This window comes from Gopherus flavomarginatus, chromosome 20 (genome assembly GCF_025201925.1).
Source record: "Gopherus flavomarginatus isolate rGopFla2 chromosome 20, rGopFla2.mat.asm, whole genome shotgun sequence".
Taxonomy (NCBI): Eukaryota; Metazoa; Chordata; order Testudines; family Testudinidae; genus Gopherus; species Gopherus flavomarginatus.
This window is the reverse complement of record NC_066636.1, coordinates 18679143-18699892: the sequence shown is the minus strand read 5'-3', so window position 1 is coordinate 18699892 and position 20750 is coordinate 18679143.

Sequence of the window (20750 nt, the reverse complement as noted above, 5' to 3'; positions counted from 1 at the left end):
AGGCATGGGGAGTGAGCGGGAGGTGCTAATTGGTGGGGCTGTTGGCAGGCGGGAGGCACTGTGGGTTGGAATAGAGGGGAGCTTCTGACATATTACTGTGGCTCTTTGGCAATGTACATTGGTAAATTCTGGCTCCACCTCAGGCTCAGGTTGGCCCTTGGGCACTGCCGTAATAAATGGGATTAATCCAAAATTTTAAAAAAGCCAGCCCAACCCAAATGAGTACAGAAGCAGGCACACCCTGCAGCAATCAGTGGAGCTTCATGCTGCAATTGTATTGGAACACATCAGATCCCCGCCCCACCTAAGTGTCATTTCCCCAAGATAAATTTAAGCAACTGTAGAACAGATCGGGGAGGGTGGGTAGGACGGTGTTCTGTAGACACACAATGAAGTATGTGCTTAAAGTTAAGCATGTGCCCAATTCGTGCTGAATCCAACTGTCATAACTATAAAGGGAAGGAAACAGCCTTCCTGTGTACAATACTATAAAATCCCTCCTGGCCAGACACCAAAATCCTTTAACCTGTAAAGGGTTAAGAAGTTCAGGTTACCTGGCTGACACTTGACCCAAAGGACCAATAATGGGACAGGATACATTCAAAGCTGGGGGGGTGTGGCGGGAAGGCGGCTTTTGTTTGCTTTGTTTTGGGGGTTGTTCACTCTTGGGACTAAGAGACAGGACATCAATCCAGGCTCTCCAAATCTTTCTGAACAAGTCTCTCATATTTCAAACTTGTAAGTAACAGCCAGGCAAAGCGTGTTAAGTTTATCTTTGTTTTCTCAACCTGTAAATGTTCCTTTTGCTAAGATGATTTACCTCTGTTTGCTGTAACTTTGAACCTATGGCTAGAGGGGGTTCCCTCTGGGCTCTATGAATCTGATTACCCTGTAAAGTTATTTTCCATCCTGATTTTACAGAGACAATTTTTACCTTTCTTTCTTTAATTAAAAGCCTTCTTTTTAAGAACCTGATTGATTTTTCCTTGTTTTAAGATCCAAGGGGGTTGGATCTGGACTCAACGGGAACTGGTGGAGGGAAAGGAGGGGGAATGGTTAATTTCTCCTTGTTTTAAGATCCAAGGGTTTGGGTCGGTGTTCACCAGGAACTTGGTGGAGCAGTCTCTCAAGGCTACCCAGGGAAGGGTTATAGTACTAGGGAGGAAGATATTCTGGGGGGAAGGTAGACGGAGGTTCCCAAATAACTCAAATAATTTGGGTGGTGGCAGCAAAACCAGATCTAAGCTGATAATTAAGCTTAGAGGTTCTCATGCAGGTCCCCACATCTATACCCTAGAGTTCAGAGTAGGGAAGGAACCTTGACACCAACACACGGACTTAAGCGTTCTGCTAATTCATGGCCTAGAACAAAATTCACACAGATGCCCACAGCATTTCATACAACTCCAGCTCATTTTAAAAAAAGCCAAGAAGGGATTAACTTTCAACCACAACCCTTCTTCCACCCCCGAGTGACACAGGCCTGGTCTACACTACGTGTTTAAACCAAATTTAGCAGCATTAAACCAAATTAACCCTGCACCCGTCCACACAGCAAAGCCCTTTATATTGATATAAAGGGCTTTTTAAACCGATTTCTGTACTCCTCCCCGACGAGGGGCGTAGCACTGAAATCGGTATTGCCATGTCGGATTAGGGTTAGCATGGCCGCAATTCGACGGTATTGGCCTCCAGGCAGTATCCCACAGTGCACCATTGTGACTGCTCTGGAAAGCAATCTGAACTCAGATGCACTGGCCAGGTTGACAGGAAAAGCCCCGCGAACTTTTGAATTTCATTTCCTGTTTGCCCACCATGGAGGTCTGATCAGCCCGGGTGGCGATGCAGTCCCAAATCCAAAAAAAGCTCCAGCATGGACCATATGGGAGATACTGGATCTGGTCGCTGTATGGGGAGACAAATCTGTTCTATCACAGCTCCGGTACAGAAGACGAAATGACAAAGCATTTGAAAAAATCTCCAGGCTATGATAGACAGAGGCCACAGCAGGGACTCAGCACAGTGCTGCGTGACAAGCGTAACAGAAAGCCAAAGAATCAAACGGACGCTCATGGAGGGAGGGAGGGGGGACTGAGGACTCCACCTATCCCACAGTCCCCGCAGTCTCCGAAAAGCATTTGCATTCTTGGCTGAGCTCCCAATGCCTGAAGGGTCAAAAACATTGTCCGGGGTGGTTCAGGGTATCTCTCATCAATTTACGCCCCCTCTCACCCCCATAAAAGAAAAGGGGGAAAAAAATCGTTTCTCGCCTTTTTTCAATGTCACCGTATGTCTACTGCATGCTGCTAGTAGACGCGGTGCTGAACAGCAGCATCCCCTTCCCTTCCTTTCCTGATGGCAGATGGTACAAAATGGTGGAAAACCATCCTCATCATCCCGTGAGTGCTCCTGGCTGGCCTCGGTGAGGTCGGCCGGGGGCGCCTGGGTAAAAATGGGAATGACTCCTGGTCATTCCTGGCAGATGGTACAGAACGGCTGGTAACCGTCCTCATCATAGCAGCTGGAGGCTGAGCTCCATCAGCCCCCCCCCCCCCCCACCTTTCATGTCTAAAGAAAAAATTCTGTACTCCCTGGACTATCACAGTAGCTGGAGGCTGCGCTCCTCTCCCTCCCACCCTTTAATGTCCTGCCTGGACTATCATAGCAGCTGGAGGCTGCCTCCCCCTCATTTTATCTCGCTAAAAAGTCAGTGTTTCTTATTCCTGCATTCTTTATTACTTCATCACACAAATGGGGGGACACTGCCACGGTAGCCCAAGAGGGATGGTGGAGGAGGGAAGCAATGGGTGGAGCTGTTGCAGGGGCACCCCCTAGAATGGCATGCAGCTCATCATTTCTGCGGGATCTCTGGGGCTCTGACACGGAGCGGCTGTGCTCTCTGGTTCTCTAGTACACTTGCCCCACATTCTAGACAGGACTGACTATTTTTAGACAAAACATAAAGAAGGGAATGACCCAGGGAGTCATTCCCATTTTTGTCCATGCGCCCCTGGCTGATCTCAGCGAGGCCAGCCAGGAGCACCAATGACAGCAGCAGACGGTGCAAAATGACTGATAACCATCATCTCATCACCAATTTACAATGGCAGACGGTGCAATAGGGATGGTAACCGGCTCTGCTACCTTGCAAAGGCAAATGAATGCTGCTGTGTAGCACTGCAGTACCGCCTCTGTCAGCAGCATCCGGTACACATATGGTGACAGTAACAAAAGGCAAAACGGGCTCCATGGTTGCCATGCTGTGGCGTCTGCCAGGGCAATCCAGGGGAAAAAGGGTGCGAAATGACTGTCTGCCGTTGCTTTCATGGAGGAAGGACTGAGTGACGACAGTTACCCAGAATCACCCGCGACACTGTTTTTGCACCATCATGCATTGGGATCTCAACCAAGAATTCCAGTGGGCGGGGGAGACTGCGGGAACTATGGGATAGCTATGGGATAGCTACCCACAGTGCAACGCTCCGGAAATCGATGCTAGCCTTGGTACGTGGACGCACGCTGCTGAATTAATGTGCTTAGTGTGGCCGCGTGCATTCGACTTTATACAAAGTGTTTTAAAAAATGGTTTCTGTAAAATTGGAATAATCCCGTAGTGTAGACATACCCATAGTTAAGCCAATTTAAGTCCCCATATAGACAGCGTGAGGCCAACAGAAGAATTTTTCATGCAGCCCAGCCCAGCCACCACCTCTCGGGAAAATGGATGGACTATAGTGATGGGAGGGTTTCTCCGGGGCAGCTGCAGTGCTGTAAGCATATACATAGCCTAAGCTACTGTTCAACAACCAGGTTTTCCTAGTGCTCTAAAATCCACATGCTGTCTCACATCTTCTTGAAAACGCCTGTGCTTCCTGGGACAGGGTTAGTGGTCCAAATTTGGGCTCATTTGAGCAAGGGACCCCAGGGACATAAGCTAAATTGACTGAGCTGAAGTCTTTCACAGGAAGGCATATGAATGGTCTTGTGATGCTAGCACCACTTCACCCCCATGCATAGGCGCCAACTTTCCTTGGCACCAGTGGGTGCTTGTGACCCCGGCCCAGCCCTGACTCCACCCTTTCCCCGCCCCGCCCCACCCCCCATTCCAACCCCTTCCTCAAAGTCCCCGCTCCCTCCCTGCCCCTCTTGGATCCCTTCCCCAAATCCCCGCCCCAGCCCCACCTCTTCCCCAACCGCGCCACTTTCTCCCTCCTTCCCAGCAGCATGAAACAGCTGTTTCGTGCCACAAGCGCTGGGAGCTAGGGGGGAAAAGTGGGTACGCAGCGCACTCAGGGGAGGAGGCCAAGGCGGGGTGGAGGCGAACTGGGCAGGGAGCTTGGCTACCAGTAGGCACCCACCAATTTCTCCCCATGAGCCCTGGACCACCCACAGTGTTGGTGCCTATGCCCCCACAACTGCTCGACAGACTCTTGACCTTGCTTTAGGCTAGATTTGTGTCCCCCCACTCACAAGTAGAGGGGCTGGGGAAGGAGCTGCGTTTCAAGGCTTGGAAGCTGCGGGATTTAGAAAGCAGAAGAGCTACTAGTCCAGGTGGTGAGAGGACAGGACGGAAGTGGTGCATGCACACCCACCCCCTGCCCTTAGCAGGTTTAGCAGATTAGGAAACTAACTGTGTCCGGACTTGTCTTAAATACCATCTGTGGAAAACAAATGACACCAGGTGACCCCACGTCTCCAGAGCAGAGCAGCTCCTCCCAGGCTCTCCCACTGCTGCATCTCTCAATGAGGAGCTGCAGCAGGGATGCAGGCACCGGGCCTTGTGCACACTGTTGAGGCTCGACGGGAGGGGCAGCCAGACATGGCAAGTCACCGTGGAACAGCTCTACAGCACAAGCGCCTATTGGCCAAGAAGGCTGGGCCTCGCTGTGCCGGGTGCTACAGAAACACATTGAGGGAGAGTCCCTGCAGCTGCACTGACTGGTCCCATGCTGATGTGCTACATCTCTCTCTCTTTCACACACACGCGCCCCCTCCAAGTAGGTGAAGCTGGATGGATCAGTTAGTGCATTCACTGAACAGAGATAGAACACACACAGTGGCTTTCTAGGACGCTTTGCATCTATAGGTCTTAAAGGGCTTTGCAAAAGATGGGTCAGTGTCACTCCCCCTCAGTTTATGGGCGGAGAAACAGAGGCACAGAGCAGCAGAGTGATTTGGCCAATAAGGGCTTGTCTACATCAGAAAGTTGCAGCGCTGGTGAGGGAGTTACAGCGCTGCAACTTAGGAGGTGTACACATCTGCAGGGCACCACCAGCACTGCAACTCCCTGTTTGCAGCGCTGGCCGTACTCCCGTTTTGTCTCGGGTGTAGAGGATCCAGCGCTGGTGATCCAGCTAAATTGCTAATTTACCAGCGCTTTTCTTGACCTCCGTGGAATAAGCAGGTATCCCAGCATACCTGAGGAAGCCTCTGGTAATCAAGCTGGTCTCCTTCCCCGGCTTGCTCTCGCGTTCCCCGAACCCCGAGCAAGCAGGTCTCCGTCCCTGCGGTTTGCAGGGTGGTTCCGGGAACGCGAGAGCAAACCGGGGAAGGAGACCAGCTTCCCCGCGGTTTGCTCTCGCGTTCCCCGAACCCCCCTGCAAACCGCAGGGAAGGAGACCTGCTTGCTCGGCGGTTCGGGGAACGCGAGAGCAAACCGGGGAAGGAGACCAGCTTCGCCGCGGTTTGCTCTCGCGTTCCCCGAACAAGCAGGTCTCCTTCCCTGCGGTTTGCAGGGTGGTTCGCGGAACGCGAGAGCAAACCGCGGCGAAGCTGGTCTCCTTTCCCGGTTTGCTCTCGCGTTCCCCGAACCCGAGCAAGCAGGTCTCCTTCCCTGCGGTTTGCAGGGTGGTTCGCGGAACGCGAGAGCAAACCGCGGCGAAGCTGGTCTCCTTTCCCGGTTTGCTCTCGCGTTCCCCGAAACCCCTTGAAGCCGCCCAACAGCGCTGCAGTGTGGCCACATCTAACACCACTTGCAGCGCTGGTTGCTGTAAGTGTGGCCACTCTGCAGCGCTGGCCCTATACAGCTGTACTAATACAGCTGTAACAACCAGCGCTGCAAAATTTTAGATGTAGACATGGCCTGAGTTAGCGGCAGAGCCAAGAGTGGAACCCAGGAGTCTTGACTCCCAACCCTCTCACCCCCACCAGTAGACCCCACTTCTGTCACAGAGCTGGAAATAGAACCCAGAAGTCCCAACTCCCAGATCTCCTGCTGCTGACGATCACCATGCAGAGGGGTACCAAGGAAACATATACCAAAAACGCACTTTGTCTCAGCCACCTGTTCAGCCGTCACACAGGAGTACATCTCCCTCAGTCCCTCTCAGCGCCTGCTCCTACATTCCAGGGTGCCCTCAACAGCCCCAAAGTTCGCCCTCAATGCAAGAACCCCTTACGCCAGGCAGGCCACAAGTGCGTTCACTCCCCACATGCAGGGAGCACAAGAGGAATGGGGGCCCTGATAGCTGTATAGGGAATAGGATGAGTCGAGGGGGCTCCCAGATCACAGCAAGCAAGAGCAATAAAAGCCCCTCACCCCTCAGCTTCTTCTTTGTAGGATCCCCCAGTTCAGGGGTGACCCTGACCCCAGAGGGATCTGCTATGGCCCAAAGCCCTTAGGCAGACAATAGCTGGTATCTCCTTTAATCAGTAGCCCAGATGCGGGGTGACTCCTGACGGCAGGGATGCTGAGCCCCACACTCAGGGGCCCCTGGAAGGGAGCACCAGGGAGCGGGTTGGCTACCTGCCAGGGTCCTCTGCGAAGCCAGATGGAGCCGATCTGTTGAGTGCACAGCACCCTGAGCATGGCCAGTTTCGTGCACAGGCTGCCAAGACACGATGGGCTTCTGCCCCGCAGGACGCTGAGGTACGTGTGAGCAGGCAAGGTGGGATGATTAAGCTGGGCGCACACAGACGGGGTTGCGGGGAAGTGTGGAGTGGGTGAAGGGAGCAGAGACATGGGCAGCATATGGAGATCTGGAGTGCGGGAGCTGGGGAAGGGCACAGATCTTGGCTGCAGTGAGAGACATAAGGCTGTGCCCAGGGCCCTACCCCTCCACCCCACACAGCTACTGAAGTGCTGCTTCAATGCATCTGCTGAGCAAGACCCTGGAAGGAGAGTGTCCCCCTTCCCAGGGCAAGGGCCTAGCTAGGAAGCCCAGGACACAAGGAGCTGAGGAGGGGTGTAACTGGGCAGGCATGTGGCAAGAGCCAGGGACACCCAGTGGTACAGCTTGTCACAAGCTGTGGTTTCCTCCTGAGTCACATGGGGTGTTCCAGGGCGGGGTGGGGCAGGGACTTCCTCAAACTAAGTCAGCACGCCTTGCCCAAGCGCCTTGCGAGTGTCCACAGAGGTGAGCCAAGAGGCTCATGTTTTGGAAATAGAGGGGAGAGGTTATAACACAGTGTCTCACACACCGTGTGCACAGCTCTCTCTCTCTCACACACACACACACACACACCAGGTGCTTGTGCTCTCTCACATACAGTCCGATTTAAGAGCACTGCAGCAACACAGCATCAACAGCCAAGCCATTAGGAATAACTGAATCATTCAAGAGGAAGAGCCATGTGGCGAACACATCCATGGGGAAGACACACTTGTGTTTGCAAGCCAACCAACCTAGCTGCTCTCAATGCAACATACACAAAAAAGAGACAGACTGCAGCTGAAGAGGACAGTAGCCAGGAGACGCTAGATTTCGCCATTCTGGGCCTGCTGTGGCCTAGCTAATAAGGGACAAGTCTGCAAATGGGGACGCCTGGGTTCCTTTACTGGCTGTGGGTGCAGATCTAGTGGTTAGAGCTAACAGGGCTGGGAATCAAGAATCCTAGGGTCCATTCCTAGCTCTCTCTGACTGGCTGCAAAACGCTAGGCCCTCTCCGCACTAGTTCCCCCTCTTCAAAGCAGGGACGTCGATCTTCCACCCACTTCCATAAAGTACCAAGTTTGATGAGTACAGAGCACTGTTGGGAACAGTGCGATTTTGGCCACATTCAAACAGGAGTTGGAAAATCAGCACAGAGTGGGGGTGGAAGAGCTTAACTGGGACCCAGCCTCTGCAAAGCAGATTGTACCTGGTTCTCAAACCCGAGCTCTTCTACCCCTCACAAACATTCGGTGGGTGGAAGCCCCATAGTTAGAAGCAAAGTACAGACACCGGACTAGGCCCTAGCTGGGGCAGCAAACAGGTTTGCTATGCCATGGCCTGGTGCAGGACAGGCATTTCGGGGAATCGCACAAGGACTGAAACGGCTGCTGCAGGGAACACAGACAAAAGGGCCGAGCGCTGCCAGTTGAGTAGCTTTGCAGGCATTAAGGGAGGGCTGGGAAGCGACTTAAGGTCACACGTTTTGGCTCAGGCTAGGCGGGGAGAGGGCGAGCAGTGGAATGTGTGGGGAGTCCCCCAAAGTGATGCATCCAGTCCTCAGAAAGAGTCTTATCGCTGTAGCATTGCTGCCCCTCTGGGGGGCTCAGTGCAGCAAAGGGTACGGCTTCCTCTTTGCTCTGGCATGTGCCAGTTACATGGCTCATTACTTCAGTTACCCAGAAGGCTGATCCCCATAGCATTCAGGCCTCAAAAAGGTGGGAGCTGCCCCCTCACTTCACAAAATGCTTTGATCTCTTGAGGATCAAGCTTTAAGTTTTTCCCTGCAGCTCTTTATATAACATCCGTTGCAACAGGTGGATACAATTCCACTGCAAAGCAGTTCAGCGACTGATCATAATGAAAGTTTCTGCAATGCAGGGCACCAAGTTTCATTCTCTGCTTTCCCGTTCAAATCCCCAAGCACTTGCCAGGATGTCCCAAGAGGTCCAGCACATCCTGTACTGTGGACTTTGCCTCCCCCACTCTCAGCCCATTGATCCATGGCAGAACCTACAGATGGCTGTGTTCCAGCCAAGCCACCATAGCCAGCAGACCCTTTCACCACCTGGCCTTGCAGTTCACCAGCATGTCAAGGGGCATGAGAAAGGTCAGATGTGCACCAGAAAAATCAACCTGAAAGTTACTCTCTCTGGATCTTCAGCTCCCCATCTATCCAGTGGGGATAACAGTACTTCCTTTCTGCTATTCTTCCAAAGAGAGAGCATTGGTCAGTGGATACAGCACAGGCCTGGGAGCCAGGATACCTACGTTATTTCCCCAGAACTGCCTCTGAAACAGGGAAAGTCACTTCCTCACTCTGTGCCTCAGTTTCACCCTCTTTGTATTTGTAGACTGCGAGCTCTGTGGGGCAGGGACTGTCACTCGTGTATTCAATGGGGCTTGCATAGCAAGGTCCTGGGGCAGGTCACCAAGGGTCATGTGACAGCACCACACAGTGGTGTCATTTCCTATAGGAGTAAGCCCCAGGGTCAGAAGAGCCTACGAGGGGGTTTTGCTCCTGATGAATGACACTCATAAACACCAGGAGTAGCAGCCTTAATGGTGAGAAGCTTTAGGACTCCAGGATCTAGTTGGGGAAGGAACTACAGAGCCTGGGAGAGATTTGTTGTTAACACTGCAGTGTGATATTTTAATAAGCCACCCACCAGGAAGGGCTGTTTCTCTGATTCACAAGCATCTACATGCTGTCACTGGGGACCTGAAGGAAGGGAAGCTGAGGCAGTAGACACATGGCCTGACCCCATGAAAAGGTGTATAGCTGCTACTGCGATACAAGCAACAAACTGAAACAAGACAATGCACCAGTTTGTCCAGTATCCCACTCCTAACACCAACTCATACCAGTTAACCTCCAATAATGCTCCAAATCCTGCAGAAATGGTGGGGGCAACCCCAGCTGGTAGCTCAAGCAACGCCCAGATGCATAGTTGTACCTGGGATTACAGCAAGGACCCACCACATCAAGGAATGCATATCACCTCCCACCCACTTTCCAACCTCTTCTAAGATACTTTGCTGTTACTGCCAAGTTCCATAGGTCAGTAAACCTCTGCTGATTCAAGCCAGGCTGGCCAAGTGCACAGCCCATTCCACTTCCCTAGCACTAGCCATTCCAGAATCTGCACATGCGTTGTGATGCCATCCCTCATCCACAGGGTGTTCCAGTCAACAGCAGCAAGGAGATGCTGTGTTATTAGTAGCCATTGGGCAGGGCTGAGAACAAGTCACAGATAAACTCCCTGAAGGAGCCAATGCGCCTTTCTAGAGAATGGTTCTTTGGCCAGGGCTGGTTTATTATGAAGACAGTTGAGGAGCAAGATGCCTAAGGTTTAATTTATTAACTCATTTTTGCATCTAAGGGCAAAAGGAGCTGGCAAAGCCCTCGCGTGTCTCAACCAGTCCCTGCACATCAGTCTTAAATCACACTAGTGGGTTGTGGTCCTTGGCTGGAGCTCCTAAGCAATACCACAATGCACATAACAAATAATTACAGGTGCCTAGAGACACTAGCCGAGATCAGGACCCCATTATGCCAGGTGCTGCACAGACAGAGGACAAGAGACCCAAAGAGCTCCTTGTCTCAATAGATAAGCCAGACAGAGGAAGGATTATGATCCCTATGTCACAGATGAGAAACCGAGGCCCAGAGATTCATGGCTCCATTCACATTTTTTGTTCAGGTTTAACTCGGTTGGGGTGGGATTTTCTGCCACCATAACTCAATTGGAACAGCCTCTAGTGTGGACTCAGTGATGCTGGTATAAAGGAACTCAGAAAGGCTCATGCTATGCTGCTGGACCGCTTTAACTGTAGCGGCTTCTAAACCAATGTAGTTAAAGTGCTACATGCCCTTAAGCATGTGCCTAACTTTAAACAAAGCTTCAGTCCCTCTGAAGCCAGGTTTAAAGTTAAGCATGGAGTTTACTTACTCAGGGCCTCAGCCAAAGGAGTGGCAGAGCTGGGAATCGAAGCCCAGTCACCTGAGTCCCAGCCCAGGGCCTTCTCTTCTCCAGAATTCCCTGCTCCTTTATTCAGTCTGAAATACTCATCCAGGTCTCACAGATAAGGAGATGCAGAAGATGGGTGCCGTAAGATTTGATTTCATCCTTCCTGATCATTTTGAAAGCCCCAAATCCTTTTACAAAATTACAAGACATCTACACCAATTCCCTTCAGCCACTACAAAGATGCAGCCACCTCTGGGTTGGAATGTGGCAGCTGCCAGTGCTTAACAGCCACATGGCAATACTACACAGCACTTCAGGATAGGAATTGATTATGGTTATTAGTACCTAACTCTTATCCAGTGCTTTCCATTAGTAGATCTCAAACTACGTTCAAAGGAGGTCAGCATCCAGTGCTTTCCATTAGTAGATCTCATACTACTTTCAAAGGAGGTCAGCATCATTACCCCATTGTACAGATGAGGAAACTGAGGCACAGAAGGACTGACTCACCCATGGTCACCCAACTAGGCCAGAACAAGGAAAATTCTGCAAGCACTTAAAGCAACAAGAGAGCTTCAGGAGGGAAACCGAGGTTACCCTATTGCAATCCAGGTTTAGAACAACAAATATATTAACCAAACTATGACAGCAATGAGGTGTGAAGAAGTCATGTGACTTATGGATACTGCTGCCAAGTCGGGATCAGCTGCATGCTGTCCTGGAAATCCACACCTAGCCCTTGAATCAGCACCCCACTAGCAGCCAGGGACGGGCACTGGGGAGGTCTTATCCGCCAGATCATTCAGCAAACATTCTCAAGCCCACCTGACCCAGCCACCGGGTTGTGAAATTATTGTGCTGCTGGCCAAAGGTTTGGCTCAGGGACTTTGCCCTCATTCTAGAGGGTCACAGAGAGATGATTAACCTAGCTTCATGACCCGAGACCTGGGGTAAAAAGACTCCCTGGGTGCTGAAGAAAAAACCAACAGGATCTGCCTTAGTGGGAACTGCTGTCCTCACTGCATGTCTAAGGGCCAGATTCTGATCTCAGGGGCATGGGCAGAAATCCTGGGTAACCCTCCAGACTCTCAGCAGTGCATCAGATCCAACATTCCTCCAGCACACAGATAACGCCCACACTGCCACAGCCACAGGAAGTGGGCAGGCACTTGCCTCGAGGGCATTAGTTCTTGCCAAATATCTCCCCGCCCCACCCAGCTGAATTATTCTTCCAATCCACCAGCACACACTGGCACCAGGGTCTCCCACTTTGAACATTTCTTGCCTCCTAACAGGGATGAAAAATCCCCAGGATCTAGCAACAGGGCCATGGCACGGGCACACCTTTAAAGGGACACTTAAAAAAATAAACATCAGTTTCCTCCTCTCAACCAGTCTGCTCAGGATGGGGGATGTGCAGCCACAGACTTTAAACGCAGACAGAGGCCTTACTGGAGGCTTGGTGTACACTACAGAGTTAGGTCAACTGCTCCCGCCAATGTAAGCTGACCACTACGCTGACCTAATACCTGCTGCTTTGTTTATCTCTTGGCTGTTGGCTTCAGGGCAGGGGCTCCAACTGTCAGTGCCCCTTACAGTTAAATCGGTGGAAGCTCTTCTGCTAAGGATGCGCACCATCAACAGAGCAGGCACAGCATGTACACAAACGCCACAATAATTAAGACAATTTACAGCCATTGCAGTAACTTAGGTCAACTGAATTTTGTAGTGTAGAAAAGACCTTAGTCACTAAGAGTATTTGCATGTGTATAATCAATGCAAAACCCCAATGTAGGATCTCTGCAGCAGGCAAAGCAGGCTTATACCATCCATCTTATTTCCATATGGGGCTAGATTAAATTGCTCCAGGATAAGTGTTTGTATGGGCATAACTACACTGATGCACTAACGCTCGCATGAATATTTTCTTCCACTAGTATTGCAAAGTCTCAGCACAGTTGTGGCAACAAGAGGCAGAACAAAATCTAGCTCATGCATCAGAACTAACTAACCCCGATTGCCTGAAAGGCAGAAGTCGTCCTAGTCTTCACCCTCAAGATCCCAGATTGCAAGGATGACAGAACAATACCCCTCACTCAATTTTTACTCATAAACCAAGCAAGTTCAGCACAGCCAACAGTCATGATTTTAAGGGGAAAAAACCCCATCTCCTGGAGTCCTGTGATCTCGGCACAATTTTAAAAAAAGAAGGCGAGTTTCTAGCTAAAATGATGGTGAAGAAAAGATTAGACAACTGACCCTATAAGAGTCCAAGACACAGGAAGTAAATAAAAACAACCCATTATTAAGATCTCATGATTTTTTTTGAACCACCCTCATCAGATTTGAGCACTCCAGGCGTTGGCAGATTCTCTCCAGAAGACATCATCTAGCTATTTAGAGTGTACGCTGTTCAGGGCAGGAACTGGCTCTCCCTGTACCTGTACAGGACCTGGCACAGCAGGACCTGAGCTGAAATCTACAAGATGAAAGATTACAGTGGCTACCATAATACAGCTAAGAAAACAACAATCAATATGGAACCCCATGGTATCATTTTTAATAGAGCAATGCGGTATTTTCAGAAGGATTTCATACCTGTTAGAAAAGAACAAAAATAATGGTCCTGCAATCAGTACATCTTAGCCAGGTCTACACTAGAAAAGCTTTGCCAGTGTAGCTATATCCAGCAAAACTTCCTACTGCAGATGCATCATATACTGGCAAAAGAGGGCTTTTGCCAGTATAGCTTATATCAGCCAAAATCAGCTAGACCAGCAAACCCACTTTCATGCCGGAATAACTGCGCCTGCCCTACAGTTTTGCTGGTACAGAACAGATGTTAAATAATCAGTCCCTTAAGCTACATTACTATACCAGCAAAAGATTCTAATGTAGATCTGGCCTTCCAGTAGTGATATTACATTTGGGGAGGAAATTGCTGTAAAACTATTTCATTTATTAGGTGTAATACGGCACCTCTCAGCCCCAGTCATGGATAGGGACCCCATGGCGCAAGGCGCTGTATAAAGAATAGAACAAAACAAGTCACTGCTCTAAAGCAATTCTAATCTACCCATCAGCAATGAGTGTGTGAAGTGGATTCCACTCATCTCCCCTGCTGTGACAATACCCTGAACTGCACGATAACCTTTAAATACACACAACAGTGCACAGGATGACTATGAGCAGCCAATGTGATATGGCCATTAAAAAAGCTAATGCGGTTTTAGGATGTGTCAGGCGAGGTCTTTCCAGCAAAGATAAGGAGGTGTTAGTACTGTTATATAAGGCGCTGGTGAGACCTCATCTGGAATACTGTGTGCAATTCTGGTCTCCCATGTTTAAGAAGGATGAATTCAAACTGGAACAGGTTCAGAGACGGGCTACTAGGATGATCCGAGGAATGGAAAACCTGCCTTATGAAAGAAGACTCAAAGAGCTTGGCTTGTTTAGTCTAGCCAAAAGAAGGCTATGGGGGGATATGCTTGCTCTTTATAAATATATCAGAGGGATTAATATTAGAGAGAGAGAGGAATTATTTAAGCTTAGTAACAACGTGGACACAAGAACAAATGGATATAAACTGGACACTAGGAAGTTTAGACTTGAAATTAGACAAAGGCTTCTAACCATTAGAGGAGTGAAGTTCTGGAACAGCCTTCCAAGGGGAGTAGTGGGGGCAAAAGACATATCTGGCTTTAAGACTAAGCTTGATAAGTTTATGGAGGGGATGGTATGATGGGATCGCCTAATTTTGGCAATTAATTTGGCAATTGATCTTTGATTATCAGCAGGTAAGTATGCCCAGTGGTCTGTGATGGCATGTTAGATGGCTTGGGATCTGAGTTACTACAGAGAATTCTTTCCAGGGTGCTGGCTGGTGAGTCTTGCCCACGTGCTCAGGGTTTAACTGATCGCCATATTTGGGGTCGGGAAGGAATTTTCCTCCAGGGCAGATTGGCAGAGGCCCTGGAGGTTTTTCGCCTTCCTCTGCAGCATGGGGCACGGGTCACTTGCTGGAGGATTCTCTGCAGCTTGAGGTCTTCAAACTGCAATTTGGGGACTTCAATAACTCAGACATAGGTTAGGGGTTTGTTATAGAAGTGGATGGGTGAGATTCTGTGGCCTGCATTGTGCAGGAGGTCAGACTAGATGATCATAATGGTCCCTTCTGACCTTAAAGTCTATGAGTCTATGTACTTTATTGTGTGTGTTATGGCGGCACCCAGACGCCCCAGCTCAGGTGCTACACAAATGTACAGCCAGAGATGGGTGGGAGAAAGGATCTCCATTTTAAAGATGGGAACCCAAGGCCCAGAGAGATCATTTAACTTACCCAAACAAGGTCACACAGGGAGTCGGTGGTTGAGCTGGGAATCGAAACCCAAATCTCATGAGTCCCAGCCCAGCGCCTTCAGTTCCAGACAATCCTTCCTCTGTGTTTGCTTAAGGGATTGGCAACCAATGCTCTGGTATCCCTTCTGAAGGAATCGACTAACCACTTTCAGGGATCTCTGGCCTGGTCAACTGGGGATTCACTTCCCAGCATGGTTGCTACTGCTGCAAATTCCCCAGCGTAGACACCATTTGTACTAGGTTAACAGCACTGACGGAAACTGTGCTGCATGGTGTAACCCATGTACACATTAGGGGTCTGCATTAGTGTAGCTACCCCAGTGCCCGATATCTGCAATGTAGAGCAGGTATTTGTCTACATTGTCTACACTGCATGCACTCACCTCCTTGAGGGATGCCAAACAAAACCCTAACGCTTAATGCTTATTCACACTGGCATCCCCAAGCCAATGTTCAACCATGAAGCCCCAGTCCCTCTCCACTGAGATACGCATTAGTTTCAGTTTTACAGCTAGGAAAACTGAGGTACAAAAAGTGGAAGAGTCTTGCTCAAAGACATAGAGGTAACTCAGGACATCCCAGCTCCCAAGTGAGAGCTCTGGATGCTACAACAGGCTGCCTCTTGGCAACCTGAGTAGCTATTCCTGACACTGGAGCCATAAAATTATAGAAAATTTGGCCTGGAAGGGATCTCAAGAGGTCATCTAGTTCAGCCCCCTGCACAGAGGCAGGACCAAGAATACCTAGACCATTTCTGGCAGGCGTTTTTTTTAACCTGCTCTTCATAACCTGCAGCCACAGGCATTCCACCATCTTCCTTTGGAAGCCTATTCCGGCATTTAACTAACCTTATAGTTGGAAAGATTTTCCTATTGTCTAACCTAAATCTCCATTGCTGCAGATTAAACCCATTACTTCCTGTCCAACCCACAGTGGATATGGAGAACAATCGAGCACAGCCCTCACCATATTTGAAGACAGTTATCAAGTCCCTCTCTGACTGTCTTTGTCTCACAACTGAACGTGCCCAATTTTTTTTTTTTTTTACCCTTTCCTCATAGATCAGGTTTTCTAAATCTGATATCTTTTTTTGCTTTCCCTGTGGACTCTCTCCAGTTTGTCCATATCTTGCCCGAAGTGTGGCACCCAGAAGTGGACACAGTCCCCCAACTGAGGCATTACCAGTACTAAACAGAGCGGGACAATTACTTCCCATGTCTTACACACAACACTCCCGTTAACACACACCAGAATGATATCGGCCTTTTTCAAAATCGTATCGTATCGTTGGCTCAGATTCAATTTATGATCCACTGTAACCCCCAGATACTTGTCAGCAGTACTGTCACCTAAGCAGTTATTCCCTATTTTGTCTCAGAGGAGACAGTCGTTGGCTGAAGTGTTGTGCCTTTTCTTTCCTCCTTTGTCACTTCTGTCTCATGAGCACGTCTGTTCTCCTCAAAGTGATCTGTAGCATCCCTGTGTTCTGTTCTGCGCCGAGTCCTCCCAGTTTGCTGGGTTGATGCCTCACTTTTTAAGATGTAATTTCAGTAGGTCTTTGAAACTGATCCGCTGCCCTCCGCAAGCCCTTCTTCCCTGACTTAACTGAGAGAGGAGTACTTGCTTCAGGAGGCAAGAGTCAGGCAAACATACACTGTGGCCAGCCCAGCAGAGTTGGTATTTCATGACCTGTGCTTCTATACTGCTGCTGTTGGCTGCAGAGAGAATGCTGATGTTAGTGCGTTGGTCTTCCCCGCTGATGCTGAGAATCCTCCTGAGGAAGAGTTGCTGGAACCACTCCAGCCGCTTGAGATGTCATCTGTAGGTTACCTAGGTCTCAAATCCATAGAGAAGGGTGGGGGTGACAACTGCCTTGTACACCAAGATCTTGGTACCTTGATCCTGACCACTGAAGATTCATTTGAGTAGTCTTCCAAAAGATGTACTGGCACAGCGGATCATTTATTCAGTGTCTGTGTCAATGCTGGCTGTTTGGGAGAGGTGGCGCCAAGGTACGTCAAATAGTTCCTATTTTCTAGGGGTTCTCTGCTGATGGTGATTTGTGGAGTATAAAGAGTAGTTTGTGCAGGTAAGAGCTGGTAGAGTACCTTGGTTTTCCCAACACTGAGAAAGACGCAGACTGTGATAGGAATTTGCAAAAAGATTTAGGGTGCTTTGCTGGTCAGCCTTTGTGTGTTCAAGAATGACACAGTCACCTGCATACTGAAAGTCAGAGATGCCAATTTTTGTGATTTTAGATTTTGTTTGGACATCAAGGATTGAGGAGTTAGCCATCCATATGATACTCATTCCAGATTCTGTCATGAAGGCGGTTGCAAATGAGAATCAGGATCACAGCAAGATAAATAGAGAAGAGCAATGACACAGTCCTGCTTGATACGGTGCAAATGGTTTGGACTCTGAGCTGTTGCACAAAATGGCAGCAGTCATCTCATCATGGAGTAGTCTGTTAACTGAAATGAATTTCTGTGGCCAAAATCTACACGGCACCGTCCATAGGGCATCATGATTCATAGAGTCAAAGGCCTGGTTAGGTCGGTGAATGCCATAAACAGTTCCTGGTGTTGCTCTCTGCACTTCTCCTGAATCTGTCGTGCCACGAAGATCATGTCAGTTGTGGCTCAGGATGGCCTGAAGCCACACTGTGATTCGGGGAGGAATTCCTCAGCAAGGGGAAGGAGACAGGTTAGTAGGATCTGGGCAAGAATCTTCCGGCAATTGAGAGGAGAGCAATACTACTGTATTTCCCACACAAAGATATGTCCCCTTTCTTGAATATTGTAACGACGTTGGCACTCAAAGTCAGGTGGAATTTCTTTGCAGGTCCAGATTTTGTCAAGGATTTGGCAAAGTTTGTGCTGGAGCATTGTTTCACCAGCTTTAAAAACTTCACTTGCGATGCTGTCTGGGCCTGGTGCCTTGTGATTTTTTGTCTGGGTGATGGCATGCCAGACTTCCTCCAAAAGATGGGGGACCAGCAAGGCGTTCCCATTGCTGAGCGTTGTGGAATAAACTCGATGGTGTCTTCAGAGACCGTGGATTCGCGGTTTAGTAGGCTCTCAAAGTGCTCCTTCCAGAGTTGTTTAATGGCTGCATTGTCCTAGAGAAGGGTGAAGCCATCCTGAGAATGTAAGGGGATTGGGCCTTTTGAGCTTGGCCCATACATAGCTTTTGTTGCTTGAAAGAAGCTTCTGATGTCATCCTAGTCTACGAAACTCTAGATCTCAGAGGCCTTCTCTTGTCACCACCAGGGCCGGCTTTACGAAGTGCGGGGCCCAATTCAAATAGTGTCAACAGTGCCCTGGCAGGGACGACTTAAAAAAAACGCATGTGAAAAAACACATGGGGCTTGTATTCACCTGGCGGTGCTCTGAGTCTTTGGCGGCACTTCAGCAGTGGGTCCTTCACTCGCTCCAGGTCTTCAGCAGCACTGAAGGACCCGCTGCTGAAGTGCCACTGAAGACCCAAAAGCACCGCCAGGTGCGTAAAAATTAAAAAGGTGCCGCTAGCCAGGGAAAGGATTCTCACTCAGCGCAGGGCCCGATTCGAGGGAATTGGTGGAATAGGCCGAAAGCCGACCCTGGTCACACTTGTCTTTGATGTCACGTAGCCACCTTTGACTTTGGTTTTAAGCAGACGACAGGCCTCATGTTTTTGTTCGTTAGAGGAATCATTTTGCCACTTACAAAATGCACCTGATAGTCATTTCATCTAGACCACATTTCCCTAGTTTGCTATTGAGACTGTCATGTAGGCCTGTGTCAAAAGCCTTACTAAAAATCAAGATACATCACATCTACTGCTTCTCCCCTATCTGCTAGGCCAGTAACCCTAATCTGTTCTTGACAATTCCACGTTGGCTATTAATCATCACCCTATTATCCTCCAGGTGCTTACAAATTGATTAATAGTTTGTTCCAGTATCTTTCCAGGTATCCAAGTTTGGCTGACTTGTCTATAATTCCCCAGGTCTTCTTTGTTCCCTTTCTGTTTTCCTTCTTGAGTCCATTCACACCTCACCCCTACTCCATTAGTTCTGGAAGATAATTGCTAATGGCTCTGAAATTGTTCCTGAAATACCTTACTATGAACTTTATCAGGCCCTGCTGCCTTGAATATATCTGACCCAGTGGATCCCAACGCGGTGCCCGCGGGCGCCATGGGGGCATCTTAATGTGCCCACATCCTGGCCCCTGGGAGAGCACCCGCTGAAATGCCACTGAATTTCAGTGGCATTTCGGCGGGGACACCTCTCGATGACACTGCTTGTCGCCGACAAGTGATGTCATCGAGAGGTGTCACTCCTGAATTTCAGCAGTGACGCCTCTCGATGACGTCGCTTGTCGACGGCAAGCTGCATCATCGAGAGGCATCCCTGCCAAAATTCGGCAGCATTTTGGAGGGTGCTCCACAGCCGCAGTGGTCCTTCGTCTGGCACCTGCCAGACGAAAAGGTTGGGGACCACTGATCTAACTTATCTAAATACTCTTTAACCTGTTATTTCCTTATTTTGGCTTGTGTTCCCTCTCCCTTGTTGCTAATATTAATTGTGTTAACTATCTGGTTACAATTACAATATACCTTTCTAGTGAAGACTGAAGCAAAATAGACATTAAACACCTCAGCCCTCTTGATATCATCCATTATTAGCTCTCCTTTCCCTGCTAAGTAGAGAATCTATGCTTTCATCCGCCTTTCTCTTGCTCCTAATGTATTTAAATAACCTCTTCTTATTGCCTGTTATGCCCCTTGTTACGCAAAACTTATTTTGTGCCTTAGCCTTTCTGATTTTGACCCTACATGCTTGTGCTATTCTTTTGTACTCCTCTTGGCAATTCATCCATATTCCCATTTGTTGTAGAATTCCCATCTTGTACCGCCAGCCCAATACTCTATGATGCCACTGCAGTTACATGCACTTCTACAACATTGACAGAGCTAAGAGGTGGGGAAATTCAGGGCAGAAATGGCAGCAGAGGCTGCAAGTTAGGATTGAAGAAGCAGTGATGTGGGAGTGTGTAGACAGGGCTGGAAGAGCAAGGAGTGCTGCTGGCTGAGGTTTAGCAGAGCAGTAGCACTTGTCACCCAGGCATAGAGCAGACATCAGCACAACCTCACTTCCACAGATGATAAATTCCCAGGCTTGAGCGTTCCTAGGGAAGGCAGTGCTGGGTATACAGCTATGCTGGCCACCCTCCCCCGGCTGCAGAGGAACCAGGAGGACAAAGAAGAAGGAAAACAATCCCACAAAGCAGGATTAGGCACTAACATAAACAGGCCGCACTCTCGGGTTTCACTAAGTAAAGGACATTGGATGACTGAAACCAGAGCTGAGGATCAGGGAACCAAACCAGGGTCCGGTTTTTCCTCAGTTCAGGGTTGAGATTTCCAGAATCAGGGACCTAACAGGAGGCACCTAAATCAGCAGCCTGATTTACAGCAGTCACTGGGAGCTGCGGAGACATAGCACCTCTGAAAATTAGATCCTCCCCTTGCAAAAAGCCAGTGCAAAGACCTCTCCCCACTTAAA